The sequence below is a fragment of the Eptatretus burgeri genome, chromosome 9 (assembly GCF_056783735.1).
Source record: "Eptatretus burgeri isolate ZD-2024b chromosome 9, Ebu_testis_v1, whole genome shotgun sequence".
In the NCBI taxonomy this organism is placed as follows: Eukaryota; Metazoa; Chordata; class Myxini; order Myxiniformes; family Myxinidae; genus Eptatretus; species Eptatretus burgeri.
Window position 1 is genome coordinate 38,442,181 of NC_140969.1, and position 12,292 is coordinate 38,454,472.

At 44.1% G+C, this 12,292-nt stretch overlaps 1 long non-coding RNA gene across 1 annotated transcript in view; it reads right to left on the reverse strand.

Moving 5' to 3' along the window:
• LOC147019935 (uncharacterized) overlaps positions 1-11,155 on the reverse strand; it is a 31,489-nt gene extending 20,334 nt beyond the window's left edge. Inside the window, exon 1 of the long non-coding RNA XR_015061581.1 lies at positions 10,852-11,155. This is a non-coding gene — a long non-coding RNA (uncharacterized LOC147019935). The remainder of the gene's footprint in view (positions 1-10,851) is intronic.
• Between the last annotated feature and the right edge of the window lie 1,137 nt (positions 11,156-12,292).

Genomic DNA, 12,292 nt, shown 5'->3' on the forward strand with positions numbered 1-12,292 from the left:
TCCGTGGGAGGACCACCTGTGCAGCTACCCTCCGGAGGGCAGTCACCGGATGACGGGATTGGGACAAATCCTTTGGGACCCCCACTCTGATGACAGGAGGAAACCAACTTGGTAACCTTCCTGAGTCAGATTGCTGTAGTGTGTGTCGTGGTGGTGCTGAGGTGTCGTCCACCAAACGGTGATCTGTGTACTGTGGGAGCTCTCAATAAACTTCAAACAGGAAACCCCTGGGTGGCAGGGAATGATGCATATCATTCAAGGAATAGAACACCAAGGCCAATCATCAATTGTGTTTTTGCCTGTGATTGACTTGTTTTCTGGGGACAAGACATGCATTCTGTCCATGCTTGATTTCGTTTGCGATCTCGCTATCAAACATCATGCTCCGCCCATTATTATGTTCGATCTTGATGCATTGTCTTGATGCTTGGATGTTTTCACACATTCATGAACCTACTTGGCACAATAGACATACCTGATGGAAGGCACAGGACTCAGGAACATTATGGAAGTTGTCGATGGTGGAAATGCCGTCCAGCATATGATGACTGGAAAATTAGTGCAAAGAGCTTTCTGTGGACATTTGCTGGTGGACAGATGTCTCAATCACCTGGATGTGTCGGATTTGCTGGTGGAAAACCCACAGTTCTAGTCATTGGTCGTTCCGTTTCACCAAGTTGTCCCCCTATGAGTGATTTTTCATTCATCTATTTTTGATTTTTTTAGAAATGACGCAAAGATTGGTATTTCCATCACCAAAGCAACTGAACTTACTTCTGGTGGCCTTGAAACGAACAACCAAGCACTCCAGCAGAACGCCTGGCTTTGCAAGCGATTACCAATTGCCGTTCAGTCATATATTCCCATGCACCCAGAAACACCCAAGCAATGTCTGAATTGGACGAATTAATACATTTTGCTTAACAATTGGAACTGCTGCTAAGTTCAATTCTGGAGCATAAATTTAGTTATTGGGCTTAGTTTGAGAGATTCTTGAGGTTATGGCACGTGTGGAAATGCTATAAAAGAACACCAGTGTCTCCGGCCGTTTATAACCATAGCAATGTATCCAGTGATTCGTGGGTATGACAATCAGGCATTCGTTGATATAAATGAGGAAAGTGATAAAAAACAAAAAACTATTGTTAATAAATAATTGTAGCCTGTTCCAATTCAAGGCTTTGTTGAACATGTCAAACAAAATGGCAAATTTAACCCCAGCAAGGGAAATGAGGATGCGTCTTTAGACCCCATCGAGAGGAAGGTGGCCGAAGAAGCATCTGATAGGATGTAATTAAATAAGGCTGTCAATTTTCTTCAAAAGGGGTGTTTTAATGAACCTAAACACCTAAGTTTCACTCATACACTCCCTTGGAGTTCCCTTGGTATGCATGCAAAGTTTCAGGCTGTTTGGTTTCATGGTTTTGAAGTTATGGAGGAAACACACACACATTTATTCGTGTGGATGTCGGTTTCATTTAGACCGTGTCGCCTTGACCCTGCTCCGACAAATTTGTTTTCAGAGATGTGGTCCCGCCTTCCCTCAGTTCACTTACAATGACGATTCTTCGTGAATCCTTTGAAGTTGTGAAAAATTTTGAGAAGTCATCAAACTTCCCACGATAAAATACAGCAGAATCGTGTTTAAACCAATTTTGAGTTAGGCTGTGTGAACATCTATCTATAATTCCAGCAATCGTGTGTGTGTGTGTGTGTGTGTGTGTGTGTGTGTGTGTGTGTGTGTGTGTGTGTGTGTGTGACCACTGTTTCTCGACAACCACTCATCCGATCTAATTGAAACTTGCCAGGTATATTGCTAGGGTCCTGAGTATGTGCCTTTTCAAGGTTTGATATAAATCGGACAAGTGCTTCCCAAGTTATGGCCATTTATTTACCAACCAATGAAAGGACATGTTGCTGCGTAGGCGTGGCTGCGTTGGCCGGTGCGCAGCCAGCCGACGATGATGTCACGGGCCGTGCCGGTGAAGGCCCTGTCACACCTTGACGTTTTAGCCAGCATATGGCAACGTATCAAAATGTATGTAAAACGCAGGCGTACGCTGAACTATTGTTGTTTTTTTAAAGTTTTTGGCGTATTCATAATGAGTTGGACATATGTATAACGTATTAGTAACGTACACAGAACGTTTCGATAACTTATAGATAACTTATACCAACGAATGCTTAGCGAGTTGTCGGTGTTCACAACCTATTCCCAACGATAGTCTAACGTATGCATAGCGTGCGGCAGCGTATCGCCGACGATCACGTGGCATAGCCTATTAAAAGGCTGCCGCTCGATGATTCAAATCATAACCGCACTCGACATCGAAGTGTGAAGCCCCTGTCACACCTTGACGAATTAGCCAGCGTATGAAAAATTTGCCGAATACTCTGGCACACGTCAAATACATTATGGGTAAGTTTTCTATACGTTAAGAGCACGCTGAAGCATGCTGGTATACGTCGTAGTACGCCGAGCACGTCGACAAATTTTAAGCATGCTGAACATTTTTCGACATATGCCAGCGTATGACGCACACGTTCCGCATACGCTGGCCATAAGTTGTAGGCACGTTATGCAATCGTTGACACACAACGACACACGTTACTTGTAAGTTACTCATAAGTCGAAACATGTCGAGGTAATGTTTAGGATACCCGAAACTTATTTCTAACCTATGAGTAAGGTGCTTTGAACCTATGAGTAACGTGCTTTGAACCTATATGAAACGTATCTCCAACACATATTGACATATGTCGACGTATTTGACGTCCTCTGGACGACCACAGAACTTACTGAACGTGTTTCTAACTTACAGCTACCGTATAATGGCGTATTGGCAGCATTTAGGGGAATTGATATATAAAAAGGGGGTTCACAGGAGGAACCCATCAGTGTTCCAGACTCCATGTGTTTTTTTTTTGTTGTTGTTTTTTCTCTTCGGCATGACGGTGATGTTGACACTTCGATTTCTCGTGCGGTTATGATTTAAATCATTGAGCGGCAGCCTATTAATTATATTATATTATACGAACTGTAACGCCATCCACTGTGGTGTGCTCGGAAAGTGGCTTACGCACTCAAGCAAGGACCCAAATGGAATCCCTGGCTTGGCAAGCGATTACCAATTGTTGTCGATAAAACCATGCACCTGGAAATAACAAAGCAATGTCCGAATTGGACAAATGAACACTTTTTTATCGTTAGAAATGCTGGTAAGTTCGATTTTGGAGCTTAAATTTTGTGATATGGCGTAGTTTAAGAGATTCTCGAGGTTATGACATGTGTGGATGAAATAAAGCCACCACGAACGCTAGCGTCTCATGGCGTTTATATGCATTGTCATGTACTCAGAGATTTATAGTTATGATGAACAGGCATTCGATAATATGAGGGAAGAAAGTGGAAAAATAAAAAAACAACTGTCATTAAGAAATCATTGTGGCCTGTTCCAAGTCAAGGCATGGTTGAGCAGGACAAAAAATACTTGGCTGCTTCAGACCTCGGCAAGGTAACCCAGGATACACCTGAAGACCCCAGAGAGTGAGCTAGCCGAGGGTGGCACCTGATCAGGGATTAATTAAATAAAGCCGTTAATTATCTTCAAAAAGAGTGTTTTAATTAACCTAAACACCGAATTTTCACTCATGCACTTCCTTGGAGGTCCCTTAGTATGCATGCAAAGTTTCAGGCTGATAGGTTTTATGGTTTTGGAGTTATGGAGGAGACACACACACACACACACACACACTGACATATTCACACACACACACACACACACACACACACACACACACACACACACACACACACACACACACACACACACACACACACACACACACACACACACACACACACACACACACACACACACACACACACACACACACACTGACATATTGACACACACATTGCCATTTATTCATATAGATAGATGAAAAATATACCATATTTTTGTGTAGCACTTTGAGACTTCCGGCTCTGGTTGTTGAGCGATGATGATGGTTCTCTTCAGTGCCTCTTTCTGAAAGATAAGTTTTCCGGTCGGTTCTGTCGCATTTTTACTGTTATTTTATCATCTCTGTGTTTACTGTGTGTTTCTAGTTTGGTTTTGTTGAAACTTGTGCTTACTGGTGAGTATTCATCAATCTTTTCATGTCAGGTTTTCTTGGGGCCTACCCTTCTTCTTCCCATCTGTGATCACGATCTTGTTGTATTTTTGCCTTTACCACCTTCAGTTTTTATTTTCTCCACTATACCTTCACCGCTACTTCAATTTCCTCCCAACTATATACCCTGTTTCATGTCTTAAAATAAAAAATAAAAAATGATAATAATCTTTTCCCTTCTCACCTTCCCTCCCATATTTCCAATCCCACTTTGATCATGAAAGTATTCACCACTCGTCTTCATGACTTTTTTTTCTTCAAAAGTCTCCTTTACTCTGCCCCTGTCCCCTCTTCCCTAATCTTCAAAAAAAACAAAATGGTCTCTTTAAATGTTTCGACTTCCTCACACTGCTGGGCACTTCTTCAAAAACCTGAGTTCAATTTAACCTTTCTTTCATCCCATATCTAAAAATTCCAGCTGTTACAACGCTTCCTTCCTCCATTCTCTAAATTCTTCTGTACTCCATCCATCTTCCAATGTATTTGAATGTATCTTTGTCCTATGAATTTTAAAAATCCCATTTTTCAATACTTGTTCGTCTTCCATTATAAATTGTTCTTTTTTCCAACCTCAGTGCAAATTTATCCCACCTCCTTAAATCTACCTCCTCCTAACTCTTTCCCTGTTATACCCACTCCTTACTCCTCCCATCTTGTTCCCCATCCTACCTCCTCTCTTAGCATCTCCTTACTGCCCTCTGTCTTTCTAACAGCTCCCTGCTCTGGTAGCCCAAACTGTATCGTTTTCAAACATTTGTGGGCTCTGTTCCAACCTAACAAATATCTCACTCTCTCATTCAGTACACTCCTCAATATCTCAAAAATGCTCTCTCTTTCCTCTCATGACACCCCACCCCCCCCGCTCCCACTCCCTCAAATCTTGTTCGTCCCCCCCCAACTGCTCCAATCTTTACCATACCACTACCCAGTCTCATCCTTCCCCTATCCCCTACACTTCCTTCTACCTCCTCCACTATGACCATGCCTGCTCTCATCCTCTCCCTTCCCTCTCAAAGCTTCCCTCCCAAATCAGTCGCCTCCTCTCTCTTCAAAGCAAACATCACTCTCAAACCCCCAATCTTTTTCAAAAGTTCCCCTCTCACCTTTCTCTTCCAAATATCTCCCTTCCCCTTCAAATCTCTCCCCTCACCACTCCTCTTCAAATCTCCTCCCTTGCCCTTCCCATCTCCCCCCTCACCCCTCCCCTTCAAATATCCCCACTCACTACCCCTTCTCAAAGCTGCCTCCCACTCTTTCCATGCTCTCAAATATCATGACACCTCCCCCTCTTCCCACCCCTTCAATTTTTGTTCCCCCCACTGCCATCTTCACAACACTTCTACCCAGTCTCATCCTTCCCCTCTCCCCACCCTTCCCTTCTCCCTCCTCCCCAACGACCATGCCTGCTCTCATCATCTTCACTCTAACCACGCTCTCGCAAATCATCCGGCTGCCCCCTCTTCAAAGCAAATTTCTCTCCCTTCCCTCTCCAATCTTTCCCCTGACCTTTCTCAAAAGCTCCCCCCACACATTTGTCCCTCAATTCTTCCCCCTCACCCTTCTCCTCCATTCCTCACCCCTCCCTTTCAAATCTCCCCTCACATCCACAAAGCTGCCTCCTTCCCCACCTTCTCTCTTCCATATCATTCCTCCACCTCCTCCAATCTCCCACTTCCCTTTGCCCCCTCTCTTATTACTCCCCACTGCGACTGATCCCTTCACCACCTAGCTCTTTGTCCTCCTCCCCATCCGACCCTCTCCCCGATCTCTTCTGCAATCTCCTACACACTGTCAACACCCTCCCTACCTCCACCTCCCCGCTCCTCCCCTCCACTGAACCCAAAGCCTCCTCCCTCCCTCTTCCTTAACAGTGTGGACCTCAAACATCCAGGGCCTTCGCTCTAACCTGACTGATCTTTCCATACAGGGTGCCATGGGTGTCGATCCCAGGGGGGACGGGGGGGGGGGACATGTCCCTCCCACTTTTTACCGGGGGGACAGAATACCCTGTCCCCCCCACATTTCGAGTCGGTCTGCATGCATCGCTACCACTCTTACAGTGCATGGAAGGGTTTAACAGAGCCATGCAAGCGCCAGCACAGACTGTAGCGGGTATGCTACAGTTGGGCGAGAGTGTGAAAGAGCAGATACAGCACCTTCGCAGCAATGAGGCCTTCCATGACACATTCGTCCACGTGGAGAAACAGATGGAAGAACACGGCATTGACCCTTTCGCTCCTCCTAGGAAGAGGAGAGCTCCTCGTAGACTGGATACTGAGGCGCCACCCCACGGGTTTTCGATGGCTGAAGACGCGTATAGAGCAGAATACTTTGTGGTGCCCGATTCAGCTACGTCGAACATGACTACGTACTTCACCTCTCCAGACTTGCCATGGTACGGCGGCCTCGCAAATATGTTACTCTCTGGAGAGCATGACCCTGACACCGTTACCATTTATCCAGAATTGTTAGAGAGTCTGAAAGAAGAATTGCTCTTCTTCAAGAAGCAGTACACTGGTTCCTGTATTCAGGATTACCAAGCCATCTTCCAAAAGATGGTACCGGAGGTGCGCCAATTGTTCCCGCAGGTTGAACGGTTGCTTCAATTGCTCATGATCTCCCCAGCAAACTCCTGCTCGGCTGAGCACTCCTTCAGCGCACTCAGGCGGCTGAAAACCTGGCTGAGAAGTATGATGAGTCAACAAAGACTGAACCATCTCATTGTTTGCCACGTCCCCAGTGATCGGTTGGCAGCACTGGATCCCCACGAGTTGGAAAATGCGTTCGTTTCCAATGTTCCGAACCATCACACTCTATTTGGATAAATACAGTACAGTATATGTACCTGTATGTGTACCTGTATTAATACACTGTATTAATATACTGTATCTGGAACTGAAAAAAACGTTGCAGTCCATTGTTCATGTCGCCTAATCGATTCGTGGAGAGTTGTCGTGGTGATATATTGCCTGGGCACACCTTGGGAGAAGGGTCCAGTTACCTGTCCCCCCCTCCCACATTTTGGCTTGGATCGACACATTTGCAGGTTGCCACTGGCAAACTAGACATAATTTGCTAAACATAAACTTTCACCCTTCAAGATGTCTCTGACTTTCTCTCCCTGGTTACTCCCTCCTCAGGTATGATAGACCTGGGCATCGTCCTGGCGGTGGGGTTGCTCTCTTCATAAAAACTCTATTCCTCACTTTCCATGCAGTGCCCTCACTCCACATCCCCAGGAATACTTCTGTTTATGGCTTCCCCTCAGCTCCCATCTCATGTTTATATGTGTTGTACCGTCCACCAAATGATCAACCGCTTCAACTTCTTGTGTTCCAATATACAAACGAACACTCTCAAACATTTTCCAGAAGAAATTATTTACGAGTGTAGCATTTGTGGTATTCGTAGCCTTAGTGAATGTAAATTTACATAACAAGAAACTTTCGGCTAGATTAAAATAAGTTTGTTGATGATTTATTTCAAAACTTTTTGTTCCATTTGCATTCCAGTCTGTTCCAGTTATTGCATTTACCTTGAAGTAGTCTTCTTTTTTAGTGGAGTTTGAGATGATAATAGTATCATCCAAATCATAGATACTATCAATTGCTTCTATACTTGTATTTATTTCGGAAAAAAAGTTGTTAAAACTTTTGAAACCCTGACCCAAGTATTTGAATTATTTTCTGTCGTTCTTAAGGCCTGGTCACACCTTGACGTTTTAGCCAGCGATGGCAACGTATTAAAATGTATGTAAAACGCTGGCTTACGTTGAACTTTTGATTTTTTTTTTAAAGATTCGGACGTATTCATAGCGACTTGGTCTTATGTATAACGCATTGGTAACGGACACAGAACGTTTCGTTGTGTTATAGATAACTTATACCAACGAATGCTGAACCTGTTGTCGGCCTACACAACCGATGCCCAACAATAGTCTAACTTAGGCATAGTGCGTTGCACGCATCGCCGACGATGTCGTGACGTAGCCTATTAAAAGGCTGACGCACAACGATTCGAATCATAACTGCCGTAGAAATGGAAGTGTCAACATCGCGGTCCCACCTTGGCGATCTTGCCAGCGTATGCCGACCTAAGAAAAATGTGTCTAAAACGTTGGGGCACGTCAAATACAGTATGAGTAAGTTTGGTATGCTTGAGTAGAACGCTAAAGTACGCTATCATACGTCGTAGTAAGTAGAGTACGTCAAGAAATTTTAAACATGTTCAAAATTTTACGACGTACTTGGCGTATGACACACGTTCGCATGCGATGAGGATAAGTTTTACACACGATGTGTGGACGCTTACACACGTCCACAAAGGCTACTTATAAGCTACTCATAAGTCGAAACACGTCGCGGTAATGTCTTTTTTACGCGAAACTTATTTCTAACTTATGTTTGATGTGCTTTGAACCAATTCTTTACGTAGTCCCAACACACATCAACGTATGTAGACGTATTCCAATGACGTCTTCCGGTCGACAAAAAAAAAAAAATTAACGTGTTTCTAGCTTACAACTGCCATATAAAGACGTGTTCCCAGCGGTTTTGGGAATTGGTATATAAAAATGGTGTTCATAAAAGGGGAACCCAACAGTGTTTTCGAGTCCTTTTTGAGTCGATGTCCATGTCAGCAGTAACTAACAGTATTAGTATTAGTATTAGTATTAGCAGTAGTTTGTTCATGTTGGCAGTAGTAGGTGAGTGTGAGTGTGAGGGGGAGGGTGTGGGTTATGATGGATCGTCCTTGCGTTTAACGATTTAACGATTTAAATGATAAACTCAACGATTTAAATGGCTGCATCTCCACTATTGAAAGTAGACGCTTGCGCTCAACAATTGAATTTTTTTTTACACTCAATGACTTTTAAACGGTACCACTCAGCTATTTTCATTATTTACAATGAACGATTTAAATTGCTGTCACTCGCCTTTGTTTTTTGACGCTGGGGTTTGGAAATTTGAAGCGTTTCTTCTGAACGTGTTAAAACGCTCAAACTCGACTATTTTAAATAGACGCTGCCGATGGACAATTGGAATCATAGCCAAGCATGACATCGAAGTGTGAACATCCTCGTCATGCCGAAGAAAAGTTTGAAGAATGCTGCAAATAAGTGTCCTGGCCGTGGCCGTGGACGCTGACGCAAGGACGATCCATTATACCGACGTCTTTCAGCCTATGCGCAACTTAAAAGTAACGTCTGTCGATGTGTGGTAACGATCGCGTAACGTGCCAACAACACGTTAATCATAGGTTAGAAATAAGTTTCGGGTACGCTAAACATTACCTCGGCGTGTCTCAACTTATGATTAACTTACAAGTAGCATGTGTTGACGTCTGTCAACGATCGCAGACCGTGCATACAACTTGTGGCCAGCGTAGCGGAACATGTGAGTCATACGCCGGCATACGTCGTGAAATTTCAAGCATGAAAAAATTTGAGGACAACCAAAAAGTACAACGTTTAAAGCTAACGTACAACGATGTATGGCAGTGTTTTTCAGCGTGCTCTCAATGTTATCAAAACTTACCCCTAACGTATTCAACGTGTGCCAGCGTTTTAGAAAAAAAATTCAAAAATCGGCATACGTTGGCTAAAACGTCAAGGTGTGACCGGGCCTTTAGGGAGACAACTGAGTTTTGCCTTTCTTAATTTCTTTTATTGCTTGTAATTTATGAGATTTCTTTTGGGCATCCTTTATACTCTTTATAGCACCCGATACATTTCCCACAGCAGAAGCAATTGAACCAATTCGGTCTTTATGTTTAAGAATAGTTGAACCAATACCCATTAGAGTATCAATTATCCCATCTCCTCTAAATTGATGTCCGACACCCCTTTGTCTCTGAGGTTTATAGTATCCTCGACCAAGATACATACCTTCACCTTTGTAGTATGGGGAAAGGAACATCCCATCCCCTGTAATTATTTTATATTTTCCCAACTCGTGATTCCTCACAATAACCATCATATTTATTTATTGGAAAACTTCACGTAGGTGAATTCTGATGGATAGAATTTCTCCATTAAAAGAAATCATGCAATTATCTTGGTTGGTTATCCTAAAATTTACTCTGTGTATGGTTTTTCCTGACACAGGTAGATAAACCAGATTTTTGGGTTCCATATTGAATTTATAACCAATAGGGTTGAGTATGCGCTAAATGAAAATATTGTATTTGTTCTTATTCCATCATTATAAGCTCCATCAATCAAACCACAGTGAATTAATACCGAATTTATTCCTGAGGATATTTGAACGACATTATCACTGTAAAATGTCCCATGAGTTTCAATCTTTTTTGAAGAGAAACCCAATAACTCTCTACATGAATTCCCAATTGTGAAATCAACCTTGTAGTTATTTTTAAGTTTAATCGTTGATATTGAAGTATTATTTTGAATATCTATAACAATATTTTTTGGTTCATCACCTTGTTCTTTCATAAGGCGAGCAATTTCGGAAGATATTGTTACGAATTTGGGAGCCCTGTGCACACAGACAAACAGCCGTCCCCTATAGCTCAGTTATATCGGTGTGTGTTTTTAGTTAGGGTCCCGTCCCTTGTTTAATGGGTAATTAAATGTTCATGCGCTGCAGAGTTATTTTGGTAGTTAGGATTTGAATTATATCCATAAAGCTTCTACAACACCAGCATCACCCTCACCTTCACCTCACTCTGGCCGACACCATGGCGCCCGTAGTGGGCGGAGTTCAAGGAGGAGCCTCACGGCGGCTCTCGCCCAATCAGGGAGATGCGAGCGAGTTCCCCGGCGGTCGGCCAATGAGCACAGCCCACGCAGGATAATATTCCTCTGCCTGTTTGGGGGAAAAATTGGAAAACTTTAAGAAAAAAGGGTTTAACAGAGCCATGCAAGCGCCAGCGCAGACTGTTTATTCCTCACTTATTAACCGTTTATTGACCGCACAGACGCGGTCCGCCGCGACGGCCGCCCCCCTCCCCCTGCGCCCCCGGTCCAATCAACAGACTTGGCGCCCATTTTGGCCAATGACAGAGGCGACGAGCGCATTTTGGCACGCCAAAACCATCCAGTGAGGGAGAGTGGGTAGCGAGGAGGCGTCCCTCCCCCCCCTCCCGGACAAGTGGGAATAAGGTTGCGGTGCGATCGGACAGGGGAGAGTTTTTGGTTGTTCGGACGAGAGCGAGAAGAAGAAGGATAATTGCGTTTGGTCCGCTTGAGCGCTGAACGCCTCTCGACGCTGATCGCATCTCGCTGGCGCCTGGTTCTTCTGATCGCATCTCGCTGGCACCTGGTTCTTCTGACCGCATCTCGATGCTGGTCTGGTTCACTCGTCTCAGCCAAACCGCACGAGGTGGGAAGGTCCATGTCCTTCTGGGTATGTGTGTGTGTGTGTGTGTGTGTGTGTGTGTGTGTGTGTGTGTGTGTGTGTGTGTGTGTGTGTGTGTGTGTGTGTGTGTGTGTGTGTGTGTTGGTGGGCCCGTCTGTAAGTAGAAATTGTTAAGTGCTTGCTCTTTGTACATTGCATGATTATATTTGGTGTTAATTCTGCTCTGTGTGTCCCCTTTCCCTATTGTAAATAAATCCCCTGTTAAATGTATCAGCTTGTTTTTGTGTTTTCTTCATTGGTTTAACACGGTGCGTGTTGGGGAATTAAAGAAGGCCGTTGTTGCCGTAGTGGTGTGCATTTGGACCGACGGGACCTCGGTAACCATCCACTCGGGTTACGCATGGGTCGAGCATGGAAACGACTCCTCCCGTTCGAGTTCCGTCGAGGGTGTGAATACTCGGTAGTTCGCCACGTGAGCCTCTAGGTATTTTGAAGTTTGGCAAATAACCCTGTACCACGTGGTTGATTTATTGATGATTCATGGTCCTGTAAGGGACCCGTACCCTCGGAGTTTTCCAAAAGGTACGATCTAGATTCCAGGTGTTTAGCCGAGTCGACCCTACTGCTCCACCTAGCGGTCGTGCTCACAGCCGATACTCAAATCGACAACAATATTTGAAAATCTCATATGCTCCGGGTGAAACTGTTATCGTTTTGTATCCACTTCCCGGATGATAACTAAACTTGTCATTTTTCTCGGTGATATTAAACAAGGTATTATAAGTTTCCATGGACAA